Source organism: Bubalus kerabau, chromosome 2 (genome assembly GCF_029407905.1).
Source record: "Bubalus kerabau isolate K-KA32 ecotype Philippines breed swamp buffalo chromosome 2, PCC_UOA_SB_1v2, whole genome shotgun sequence".
Lineage (NCBI taxonomy): Eukaryota > Metazoa > Chordata > Mammalia > Artiodactyla > Bovidae > Bubalus > Bubalus kerabau.
This window is the reverse complement of record NC_073625.1, coordinates 24,507,546-24,520,273: the sequence shown is the minus strand read 5'-3', so window position 1 is coordinate 24,520,273 and position 12,728 is coordinate 24,507,546.

The window sequence follows — 12,728 nt, the reverse complement described above, 5'->3', positions numbered from 1 at the left end:
AAAAAAATTACAGAGAGGTCAATAGAGTAAGAGAATGACAAAGTCAGTCATGCAAAATGGAAATAGTTGTTGAATCTGAATATATGAGATTTCCTTATACTATTCTTGCAACTTTTATGTAAATTTAAAACTGTATTAAAATAGAAAGTTACAAAAAATAATCCTGGGAAATAAAACACAACATTTTATTTCTAAAGGTTAATGTTCCTATTGGGAATTTTTATTAAATTCAAAGGTCCCAATGTATCAATACTTCAGAGCAAATGTAGAAACAATTCTGAGGAGAATGGAAAGGGCTATTTAAAGTTGTAATGGGCAAAGGGAATGTAAAAATGAGGACATTTCAGGTGAACAGTGCCTGTGCAGTCTACTGAAACTGTCAAAAAGTAAGTTCACGAGACGGTGTCAGAAAATTCATCCACATAAAAACTGCTCAAACTAACAAAAAGATGAAATGAGACAAGCTCACTGAGTTTATGAGCTCCCAAATTTATACGGATGTTCTTTTCAAGGGAGGAACAGTCAGACATGTTTTTGTTTTCTTTGACTTTGTGGGCTTTGCAATTGGTGCTGTTCAATAGTATGTTACGGTACCTTAATGGTTTAAAAAGAGCTCGCACAAGAAAAGACATGGAGAGAAACTGAAGAAAATGATGTGGAAGAGGATGGGAATCTCTGTCCAACATGAGAAATTGACAACTTTTCTAAAGATCAACCTGGAAGGCATTTAACAGACATTGCTAATATTCACTGGTGTTTATGGAAGCATCTTCTTTCGTGTCCTTGATAATATTTTTATTCTCAAAGACTACAAAGAGGCTGAACTATTAGTAGTAGCCACAAATAATAAGTTTGTTGTTTTTCAACAATCAGTTTCTTCTTAATATCCAGGGTCTGCATGGCTATTTGACAGAAGGTGAAGCATTTGCGAATACATCTGTGAATGCATGCTAAGTCTCTTCAGTCGTGTCCAACTCTGTGTGAACATGTGGACTGTAGCCTGCCAGGCTTCTCTGTCCATGGGCTTCTCCAGGCACGAATACTGGAGTGGGTAGCCATGCCCTCCACCCAGGGATCTTCCCAACCTGGGGATCAAACCTGCATCTCTTATGTCTCCTCCGTTGGCAGGTGAGTTCTTCACCACTAGGGCCACCTGGGAAGCCCATGAATAGGACAAACTCTAATTCAGCAAACTTGGGCCCTGGCACATTGTTGCCAATATTACCACCTTGCTATTGCAAAAAAGACACAGAAACACACACACACACACACACACACACACACCCCTTTCTAATCACCATCTAGTATCTAGTAGCCATCGCTCCCATGGAATTCCAAGTTACTATTTAAGTTATTCCTATCAATGTCCTAAAATGAAAAGCCCTCCTTGTATAAAATGTTTAAGAACCAAGGAACACAGGTATTTTATTATGCAGACTGCATGAAAGTTATAACCATAGGTGTCCTCTTAGTTTTCTCTTGAGCCTTCGATGTAGCCTGGCAGAGGCAATAACAGCCATGTCACAACATTGACTGTATGCACATTAAGCTGAAACGGCAGGTGTCTGTATGTCTTCATTTTCCCTGGGAGCTGGTGTGAGTGTTGGGAGACCAGATTCTATGACAAGCAAAATTTAAAACTAGATCAGCTCTGATTTCATTTTTTGAGTATATTTGATTAGTATTTAAGACAATAGACTACTGGACAATAGTATTTGGTATTTTAAAAGATTTTTAAGAAATTTATTGGGGTATAGTAGCTCTAAAATGTTGTGTTAGTTTCTGCTGTACAATGACGTGAATCAGCTATATGTATACATATATTCCTTCCCTCTTGGATCTCCCTCCAACCTCCCTATCCCACCCCTAGGTCACTGCAGAGCACTGAGCTGAACTCCCTGTGTTATACAGCAAGTTCCCACTAGCTATCTGTATTACTCATGGTAATGTATATATATATATATATATATATATATATATATATTGATTCTAACCTCCCAGTTCATCCCACCTCCTCTTCATCTCCAATCTCATATCCACACATCTATTACCTGCGTCTCTATTCCTGCCCTGCAAATAGGTTCATCTGTACCATTTTTCTAGATTCCACAGATATGCATTAATATATGATCTTTCTTTTTCTCTTTCTAACTTACTTCACTCTGTATGACAGTCTCTGGGTCCATCCACATCTCTACAAATAACCATATTTTGTTCCTTTTTAGGGCTGAGTAATATTCCATCTCATATATGTACCACATCTTCTTTATCCAGTTATCTGTCAGTTGACATTTATGTTGCTTCCATGTCATAGCTATTGTAAATAGTGCTGCAATGAACACTGGGGGTACATGTATCCTTTTTATTTATGGTTTTTGGTTTTTCTCTGGGTATATGCCCAATAGGGGGATTGCTGTGTTATACGGTAGCTTTTTGTAGTTTTTTAAGGAACCTCCATACTGCTCTCCATAAATGAAGAAAATGTGGCAGATATTGGTCTTCTTTGCTCACTTGCATCCTTTAATAAACTATGAAGCCAACGTTGAAATTATTTGGCAGGTTAATATTTGGATTTTAAACTCCTTTTCTAAGCTTTTTATACTTATTTGTATGAAAAAATTTCAAAGTTGCATTTAAACACTTAAATCTTCTCTTTCTTCAGACATTCTGTGACTATCTGATTCATTTAGTATCCTCACTGTCTCCAGTATAAACTTAAATGATTTTTTAACTTCCCAACCACGGGAAGTATTGCTTTGCATGTCATGAAATTATGTTACATTTCTCATGTTTATTCTCTTTCTCTCAGTGTTCCAATTGTGCTCCAACTAGAGATGCTATAAGTAAATAACAGCAATAATAATCACTCTGGTTGAAAATATTTTAAAATGGTCTTCTTTCACTTATATGAACCAGAATCTAGTAAGAGCCCTAATTTTACATTTTATTTACTTGAAATCATCACAGCAGTTTTTATCTGAAACTGTTGACTTCCAGGTAATTCAGGCTGCACTGTGATTTCAGGTGCCTTTAGGCTTGTCCTTACTAGCTTTTCTATTACTTTCTCTAGAGAAGGCTGGCAGAATAAAATAGATGTTTTTTCTTGCTGAATTTATGCAGTTGGATCACCCTTATTGTTTAAAAAGGCTCTCTCTACCTTTAGTTTTGGAGAAAGAAGTAGCTGTGAATTATCTACTTATGAAAAGAATTTATTTTACTTTTTGTAGCATTTAAAAATGTGGTCACCCAGTTGTGATTCACAGTTCAGCTTTCACGTTTTGCATTTATTACTTGTTTATTTTGCATCCAAACTCCAATCTGTTATTACTGATTTTACTGTTAGCAGAAAAACAATGAAAAGAGGGTATTAGCTAGGAGTGAAGATATAAATATAATTTGGAGGGACATTTAAAAAAACATTTTAATATCTTTAATAGCTATTTCAGCTGATCTAATAGAGAAATCAACTAGAGTAAGAAAGGATGTTATTTTATGTTCCTATCACAACACAAGCTATTATTTTCAGATGTAAAATTTAACTCTGAAAATTCAGAGCAAGCAATGTATTCCTATATTATACTAAATTATCAGTACATTGCTGGATTACTAACTTCAGAAATTAATGCCCTTTTCTCATAGATCATGTAGGCAGTAAGGTATACTCAGTCATGGACCAAAACATTGATCATATTGGAGGCTATCTAGAAAGAATCAGAACATAAATCCCTTGCTTTGAACTGGGAGATACTCATCTTAGTTTTATTTATTTGTTTGCTTGTTTGTTTCTGAAACTGCCACAAACTTCATTGCTATGAACTGGGGTCCCCGGCCTTGGACAACCTTCTCCAGTACATTTTCCAGAGGCCAGTGAACAGAGTTATTAGCACCACCCTTAGTGCCTTGTGTTCTCTGCTTGCATGCCAGTTTGCTGGCATTGGTATTTCATTTCTGACCTGAGTTGACATGCTGTATCATTGCCTTCTATGGGGAGAAGATAATATTTTATGACTGCATTGGATGAGGGTCGAAAAATTCAGAAATAATGATGACTGCTCAGGGCAAAATTCTGAAGTAGCTAAAGTTCATTTTTAGAAGCCACCCCCTCCACTTTTTAATACCTCTTTCATGCTTCTCGGTGCTTTCTGCCCCAGTTTCAATCACCTCATATTTTCTTCCTGTAGCTGAGTGAGACTCAATCTAATACACACACCCCCAAGGTACCCTGTTTTTCATTTTTTTACTAACATCAACCAACTCTTTTATATATGCCATTAGTTCTCAGCTGGCTGTCTTTTCGAGAGTAATCTGAAGAAATTATCATTCAAAATAATCTGAAAATATTAATGACAAATAATGCCTCAGTCTTCCAAGGGTATTTGCCTTTTACAAATTGCTCTTGGAAAAAAGAAGTCTGAATCCAAATAAATCAATCAGCAATGATATAATCTTATCCAGAACTAAGAGCTGCTATATCTGGGCCAGAAACTTTCCTTTTTTCATTTGCTGTCTTAACGTTATACCTGAGCAAGGCTAATTATTTTCATATCAGTTGGATCTACAGTTGGTTACTGCATTGTTTGGCTTTGAGAAAGCTGAAATATTAAATACACATGCAGAAAGATAGCCCTGTGCTCTATTAAACTAACTCACACCTATTTTATTGAGGACCACTCTTGGCCAGAAAGAGTGCTGGCATTTTTAAAGTATAGATGTAAAATAGCAAGTTAAAAAAGTCTCCTGTCCTCATGGAATTCAAGTCTAGAAAGGTATCAGAAGCAAAAATAAGCACGTGCAGTGTATCATGTTAAAAAGTATACAGGAGAGAAAGGGACATTGATGGTGCTTAGAATGGGCATTTGAAGCAGAGGATGAGAACTCTAGGCAGAGTAACATTTTCATATTTACATTATATAGATGTGCTACAAGAAAAAGTCCGTATGAGCAATTTGAGGAAGTAGATATCTTAGTCTGCATGGGCTGTTTTAACAAATATTACATTACCAGCATACTTTTATCTCTCACAGTCCTGGTGGCTGAAGTCCACGATCAGGCAGTCAGCACGGTCCAGTTCTGGAAAAGGCTGTCTTTGTAGTTTGTAGACTGTCATCTTCTTGTTCGTTGTATTCTCACATGGTGGAGAGAGCAGAAAGCAAGCAAGCTCTGTTTCGTCTCTTCCTATAAGGATACTAATTCATTTGTAAGGGCTTCACCCTCATGACCTAACGACCTCCCAAGGGCCTCATCTCCTAATACCATCCAACTGGGAGTTAAAATTCAACTTAAGAATTTGCAGGGGACAGAAACATTCAGTCCATAATGGTCAGTATTTGCTTTTAGTGGATGCTGTAATGTGCTGCCCAGATCACCCTTCAGGAAAAGTGAACTTAGTGCTGAGAGTACTACTAATAGGTAGTCTTCAGCTAGTCCGCCTGCTGTGGAGCATATGAAATCGGCATGTGTCATCCTGGTGCTTTGAATCCTCTTATGTATGGTTTAACTCTGTAAGAAAACTTAAAAAGGAAGAGACTCCCTCGCCCCACCCCAAAGAAAAAGGCCTTATAGAAAAACTAAAGCAAATTCTTTATAGGGAACAATAAGGGTTTTCAATTATACAAAAAGATAATTTTTTAAAAAATCTGCAACAGAAATAAGAAAAATTATGTCACCGCAACTCCAGTAGCTGAAGTTGAATGGTTCTATGAAGACCTACAAGACCTTTCAGAACTAACACCCAAAGAAGATGTCCTTTTCATTATAGAGGACTGCAATGCAAAAGTAGGAAGTCAAGAAACCCCTGGAGTAACAGGCAAACTTGGCTTTGGAGTACAGAATGGAGCAGGGCAAAGGCTAACAGAGTTTTGCCAAAAGAACACACTGGTCATAGCAAACACCCTCTTCCAACAACACAAGAGAACACTCTACATATGGACATCACCAGATGGTCAACACCGAAATTGGATTGATTATATTCTTTGCAGCCAAAGATGGAGAAGCTCTATACAGTCTGCAAAAACAAGACCAGGAGCTGACTGTGGCTCAGATCATGAACTCCTTATTGCCAAATTCAGACTTAATTGAAGAAAGTGAGGAAAACAACTAGACCATTCAGGTATGACCTAAATCAAATCCCTTATGATTATACAGTAGAAGTTAGAAATAGATTTAAGGGACTAGATCTGATAGAGTGCCTGAGGAGCTATGGAATGAGGTTCATGACATTGTACAGGAGACAGAAATCAAGACCACCCCAAGAAAAAGAAATACAAAAAAAGCAAAAATGGCTGTCCGAGGAGGCCTTACAAATAGCTGTGAAAAGAAAAGAAGCAAAAAGCAAAGGAGAAAAGGAAATTACCTATCTGAATGCAGAGTTCCAAAGAATAGCAAGGAGAGATAAGAAAGCCTTCCTCAGCGATCAATGCAAAGAAATAGAGGAAAACAATAGAATGGGAAAGACTAGAGATCTCTTCAAGAAAATTGGAGGTACCAAGGGAACATTTCATGCAAAGATGGGCTCAATAAAGGACAGAAATGGTATGGACCTAACAGAAGCAGAAGAGATTAAGAAGAGGTGGCAAGAATACACAGAAGAACTGTACAAAAAAGATCTTCACAACCCAGATAATCATGATGGTATGATCACTCACACTCACCTAGAGCCAGATATCCTGGAATGTGAAGTCAAGTGGGCCTTAGGAAGCATCACTACGAACAAAGCTAACAGAGGTGATGGAATTCCAATTGAGCTATTTCAAATCATAAAAGATGATGCTGTGAAAGTGCTGCACTCAATATGCCAGCAAATTTAGAAAACTCAGCAGTGGCCACAGGACTGGAAAAGGTCAATTTTCATTCCAATCCCAAAGAAAGGCAATTCCAAAGAATGCTCAAACTACCACACAATCGCATTCATCTCACACGCTAGTAAATTAATGCTCAAAATTCTCCAAGCCAGGCTTCAGCAATACGTGAACAGTGAACTTCCAGATGTCCAAGCTGGTTTTAGAAAAGGCAGAGGAACCAAAGATCAAATTGCCAACATCCGCTGGATCATCAAAAAAGCAAGAGAGTTTCAGAAAAACTACTATCTGCTTTATTGACTATGCCAAAGCCTTTGATTGTGTAGATTACAATAAACTGTGGAAAATTCTGAATGAGATGGGAATACCTGACCACCTGACCTGCCTCTTGAGAAACCTGTATGCAGGTCAGGAAGCAACAGTTAGCACTGGACATGGAACAACAGACTGGTTCTAAATAGGAAAAGGAGTATGTCAAGGATGTATATTGTCACCCTGCTTATTTAACTTATATGAAGAGTACATCATGAGAAATGCTGGGCTGGATGAAGCACAAGCTGGAATCCAGATTGCTGGGAGAAATATCAATAACCTCAGATATGCAGATGACACCACCCTTATGGCAGAAAGTGAAGAGGAACTAAAAAGCCTCTTGATGAAAGTGAAAGAGGAGAGTGAAAAAATTGGCTTAAAACTCAACATTCAGAAAACTAAGATCGCATCACTTCATGGCAAATAGATGGGGAAACAGTGTCAGACTTTATTTTTGGGGGCTCCAAAATCACTGCAGATGGTGATTGCAGCCATGAAATTAAAAGACACTCCTTGGAAGGAAAGTTATGACCAACCTAGACAGCATATTAAAAAACAGAGAGATTACTTTGTCAACAAAGGTCCGTCTAGTCAAGGCTATTGTTTTTCCAGTGGTCATGGATAGATATGAGAGTTGGATGATATAGAAAGCTGAGCACAGAAGAATTGATGCTTTTGAACTGTGGTGTTGGAGAAGACTCTTGAGAGTCCCTTGGACTGCAAGGAGATCCAACCAGTACATCCTAAAGGAGATCAGTCCTGGTTGTTCATTGGAAGGACTGATGTTGAAGCTGAAACTGCTATACTTTGGCCCCCTGATGCAAAGAGCTGACTCATTGGAAAAGACCCTGATGCTGGGAAAGATTGAGGGCAGGAGGAGAAGGGGACAACAGAGGATGAGATGGTTGGATGGCATGACCGACTCAATGGACATGGGTTTGGGTGGACTCTAGCAGTTGGTGATGGATAGGGAGGCCTGGCATGCTGCGGTTCATGGGGTCCAAAGAGTTGGACATGGACTGAGAGACTGAACTGAAACTGAATTCCAGTATTGAAGTCTTAACTCCCTGTACCTCAGAATGGACTTTATTTGGAGATAAGGCCTTTAAAAAGATACTTAAGGTTAAATGAGGTTATATGGTGCATGCTTAGCCGTGTCTGGCTCTGTGACCCTATGAACTGTAGCTCCTCTGGGTATAAGGTTTTCCTGGTAAGAATACTTAAGTGGCTTGCCATTTCCTCCTCTAGAGGATCTTCCAAACCCAAGGATTGAACTGACATCTCCTGCACTGGCAGGCAGATTCTTTACCACTAGAGATCTAGGTGGGCCCTAATCCAGTATGGGCTTCCCTTGTGGCTCAGCTGGTAAAGAATCCACCTGTAATGTGGGAGACCTGGGTTTGATCCCTGGGTTGGGAAGATCTCCTGGAGAAGGGAAAGACTAGCCACTCCAGTATTTTGGCCTGGAGAATTCCATGGACTGTATAGTCATGGGATTGCAAAGAGTCTGACATGACTGAGAGACTTCCACTTTCACTTGTCCTTGGGCTTCTCTGATAGCTCAATTGTTAAAGAATCTACCTGAAATGCAGGAGACCCCAGTTTGATTCCAGGGTCAGGACGATCTGCTGGAGAAGGGATAGGCTACCTACTTCAATGTTCTTGGGCCTCCTTGGTGGCTCAGCTGGTAAAGAATCCACCTGCAATGAAAGAGATCTAGGTTCAATCCCTGAGTTGAGAAGATCCCCTGGAGAAGGGGAAGGCTACCCATGCCAGTATTCCTGAAGAATTCCATGGACTATATAGTCCTTGGGGTTGCAAAGAGTCAGACACGACTGAGCAACTTTCACTTTCAAACCATTATGAGAGGTGTCCTTATAAGGAGAGGAAATTTGAACACCAGGAATGCTCATGCACAAAGAAAAGACCATGTGAAGACACCCATCTGCAACCCAAGAAGAGAGGGAGGCCTCAGAAGAAACCAAACTGGCCAACATCTTGATCTTGGGCTTCTAGCCTCCAGCACAGTGATAAAACAAAGTTTTGTTGTTTAATCCACTCCAGTGTGTTTTGTATAGCAGCCTTAGCAAATTAATGCATTGCCCAAGAGTACAACCCTTTCTCATTGCAGTCTCCATCTAATAACTGGTCAGTGAGGGGACCAAGTTCAGAGCTGTCCACGGGGTTTGCTGAGGTCTTCATAAAGGCTGATTTGTGGACAGTATCTTCCTCTTCCTGACTCAGTTTCCTCTCCTTCCCTTCCATGAGTATTAAATGAGAACACGCTCCCTAATAAACTTCTGAGAAACTGATCTCTAAGCCTTAATTTGCTCCCTAATGATCCCATCCTGGGAGAGCTGGTGGCAGAATTAGTCTGAGAAAGTTGACCTTTAAACAGCATTTGTGAGTTGGATCAGCCCTCCCAGATGTTGATGCCAGAGAGAACCCCATCACTGGTGATGGATAGAACAAATAGTCCCCCTGTGGTGCTGGGCTGCACCCCACAGGCTGCAAACTCTGTACTTGCTAAGACTGAAGAAGGAACCCAGAGTCAACAACAGAGATATCAATGGCTTAATGGATAGGAAGATCTTACACATCTAAAGCAAGGTCCAGCAGTGACACCCCACTGTGAGCGGAGGAATGCAGGCAGGGGAAGGTTACCAGTTATAGCAAGAGTTGACCTCTAGTTGACTCACTGGTTACCAGGGAAACCAACAAAAGATCATGCCCCTCACCACCCCTTGATAAGCTATCATGGTGGAGATATTCCAATCTAAAGTTACAGCAGTAATTAGCTGAGACCTGGGGCAAGGGTATAGGAAGGTCAGTCACATGAGTAGAATGTAAGATCAGTAGGCCCTGGCCTAGCAGGGGGATGTACAGAGAGCAAGAGAATGGCCGTTTTGAATGGCTTGACCATACACCTGGGTACTAAGAAATTATTAAAATTTTCACAGAAGATGAGCTAGCATGGGATCACACTGAAAGAAAATGCACTAAAAGGGAAGACACAGTAGGTATCTGAGATTAATGATGGGGTTGGGAGGAAAATATAGAAATCTCTTATCCTTCATTTCTAGAGGGGGTTGGTTTCAGGACCCAATGCAGATACCAAAATTTGCATATACTCAGACCTCTGAATCTGTGGATGCAGATTTCATGGATACAGATGACCAATTTTAGATTTATTGAAAAAAATCCCATGCATGAGGGATTTTTTTTTTTTTTTTAATTAGAAGAACACTGATTAGTAGGTGAGAATTGGTCAGAACTTCCAAGGGCAGCTTCTAATAAATTCCTGCATGCTAACCTCTTTCAGAGTCTGCTTCTCAGAGATCAGACTGTGTGACTCTGCCTTTTATCACTAATATGTGACTCTCCCAGAGTCATACTGTCTCCGTAAGGCTTCTCCAGAAAGGCTAACCATGAACATTTGGACAGAACCCGAGAAGTACAGGATGACAAAAAATCTAAACACAGGTCACATTCCCACTTACTCACTTCACCATTACTCCACTCTCCTCCCCACACCCGGGCACCCTCCTGGGGCTTGTATACTAAATAATCTAGCTTGTTTCTATCTTTGTGACATTGGCTGAGCTTTGATTACCCTTAGTATTAGGGGACCAAAGAGAGTTACAGAAGTGCCTTCCATTCTTTCAAGCATATTTCCTAGGGGAGTTAAATACTTTCCTGACTCTTCAAGAGTGACCTAATACAAACTTTGAAGACAAAAACCCTCAAACAAATATATGACCTTGTCATATCTTTTCCATATATTTCTGATATTTTTCAGTAGAGATTTCTACTGAAAGCAAGAAAGCATTGGGTTTGTGGGTGAATATTGATCACATCTATAGATTTGTCCAATTCTGCTTATGCAGAGTTCTGCGAATAGTTGCCAACACTATCAAAGATTTTCAAGACTATGCCGGCAGGGTATTGGATCCCATGGCTGTCTTTTTGTTCTTTGTTTCTGATCCTTTTGATCTTATGGACTAGCAAACCTGCTGAAATCATAAAAATATGAAGTTTTTTTTGAAAAGCCATGTTGAGTGCAAAAATAAATATTTGGCAATGACATAAAAGCAAGCAAGAAAGGAAAGCACAATAAAAAGTTTAGCAAAAAAAATTACTGGATAAGAATTTCACTTTTTGAAAGTGTTTTTAAGTGACAGTATTCCAAGAAAATAAACCTAGCATAAACGTGGGGGGCCTCAGATATGAATAAACATGAAAATAAAAACGGGCATTAAGTATAGCACACAGAGTGTTTACTTATGGAAATTCTGAGAAGGTAAACAGCAGACAGCTAACTCCACCACTTTAATAAATATCTCTTTTAAAACATTTCTGCCAGGGCGGACAAGGACCAAAGAAAGTGTGTGCTTAGCAACAAAGAAATTGTGAAGTATCTGACCCATCTCATTACCTGTGTTACATCAAAATAACCCAGTAGGTGTGTAGGGCTGTGACTGAAATTTTGAGCAGTAGTATTTGGGACCACTTCATAAAATTGCTGAAGTGCAGCCTGAAATATTGGCGTAGAAATGTGACAAGTGAGGAGAGATCCACACATGTTAATACCTTTTTTTTTTTTTAATAAGCCACTCCATTCTCAAAAGGAAAATGATGTCCATTCCTATGGATGCTAATCCCCAACTAGTAACCAAGGGAATCCTATGTCATTAAGGAGACAATGCATTAATATGTGGTATTATTTGTGACCACATCATGGCATGGGATTTTTTACACTGATTGCAATAATTATCACAAACCAGAAGCACTGACCTCTCCTGGCTCTCCTATTATTTTTTTGAAAACTGATTTCTAACTTCTTTCACAGCTCTTCATTCTTTAAATATTTGAGGTCAACTCTCGATGTCTCTGTCCTCCCTGGGTAATCTCATTCCATTCTGGTTCAGTTTCTCCATGCTCAAATCTGTATCTCTTACTGACCTTCTGAGCACAAGATTCAGATATTCAATTGCCAGTTGAATACATCTAATGGAAAGTCCCATGGGCAATTCAAATTCTTCGTGTCTGAAATAAAAGACCAGACCTCTGATCTCTTTTCCAACTCATCTCCAAACTTGCTATTATTCACATATGGCCTATTTCCATTAGCAAGGTATCTTCAACATGTTTCTCCGGTCTTTCTCTTCTTACCACACCAGCTGTATCTCTTCTCTGTCAGTCTCTCCCCAGCTCTCAAGCAAAGCATATCAGAACTCTTCTAACAGGCTGTGCTCAGTTGCTGAGTTGTGTCTGACTCTTTGTGACTCCATGGACTGTAGCCCACCAGGCTCCTCTGTCCATGGGGATTCTCCAGGCAAGAATACTGGAGTAGGTTGCCTTCTCCAGGGGGGTCTTCCCAACCCAGGGGTAGAACCCGCCCTCTTTGCAAATCTCTTCCCTCTCCAATCCATCCTGAACCTTTGGATATAAACATTCCCACAAAAACACCCTTGATGTTTTTATGTCACTACAGAATAAAGTCCAAAGTATAAACTATAACTGACAAGGCCCTTTATAACTTTCCAGTTATGTATCTGATCATCCTTTGTCATCCTTTGTCAGGCCCCTGCACACACCTGTGAGCTTCTGAGCTTCTAC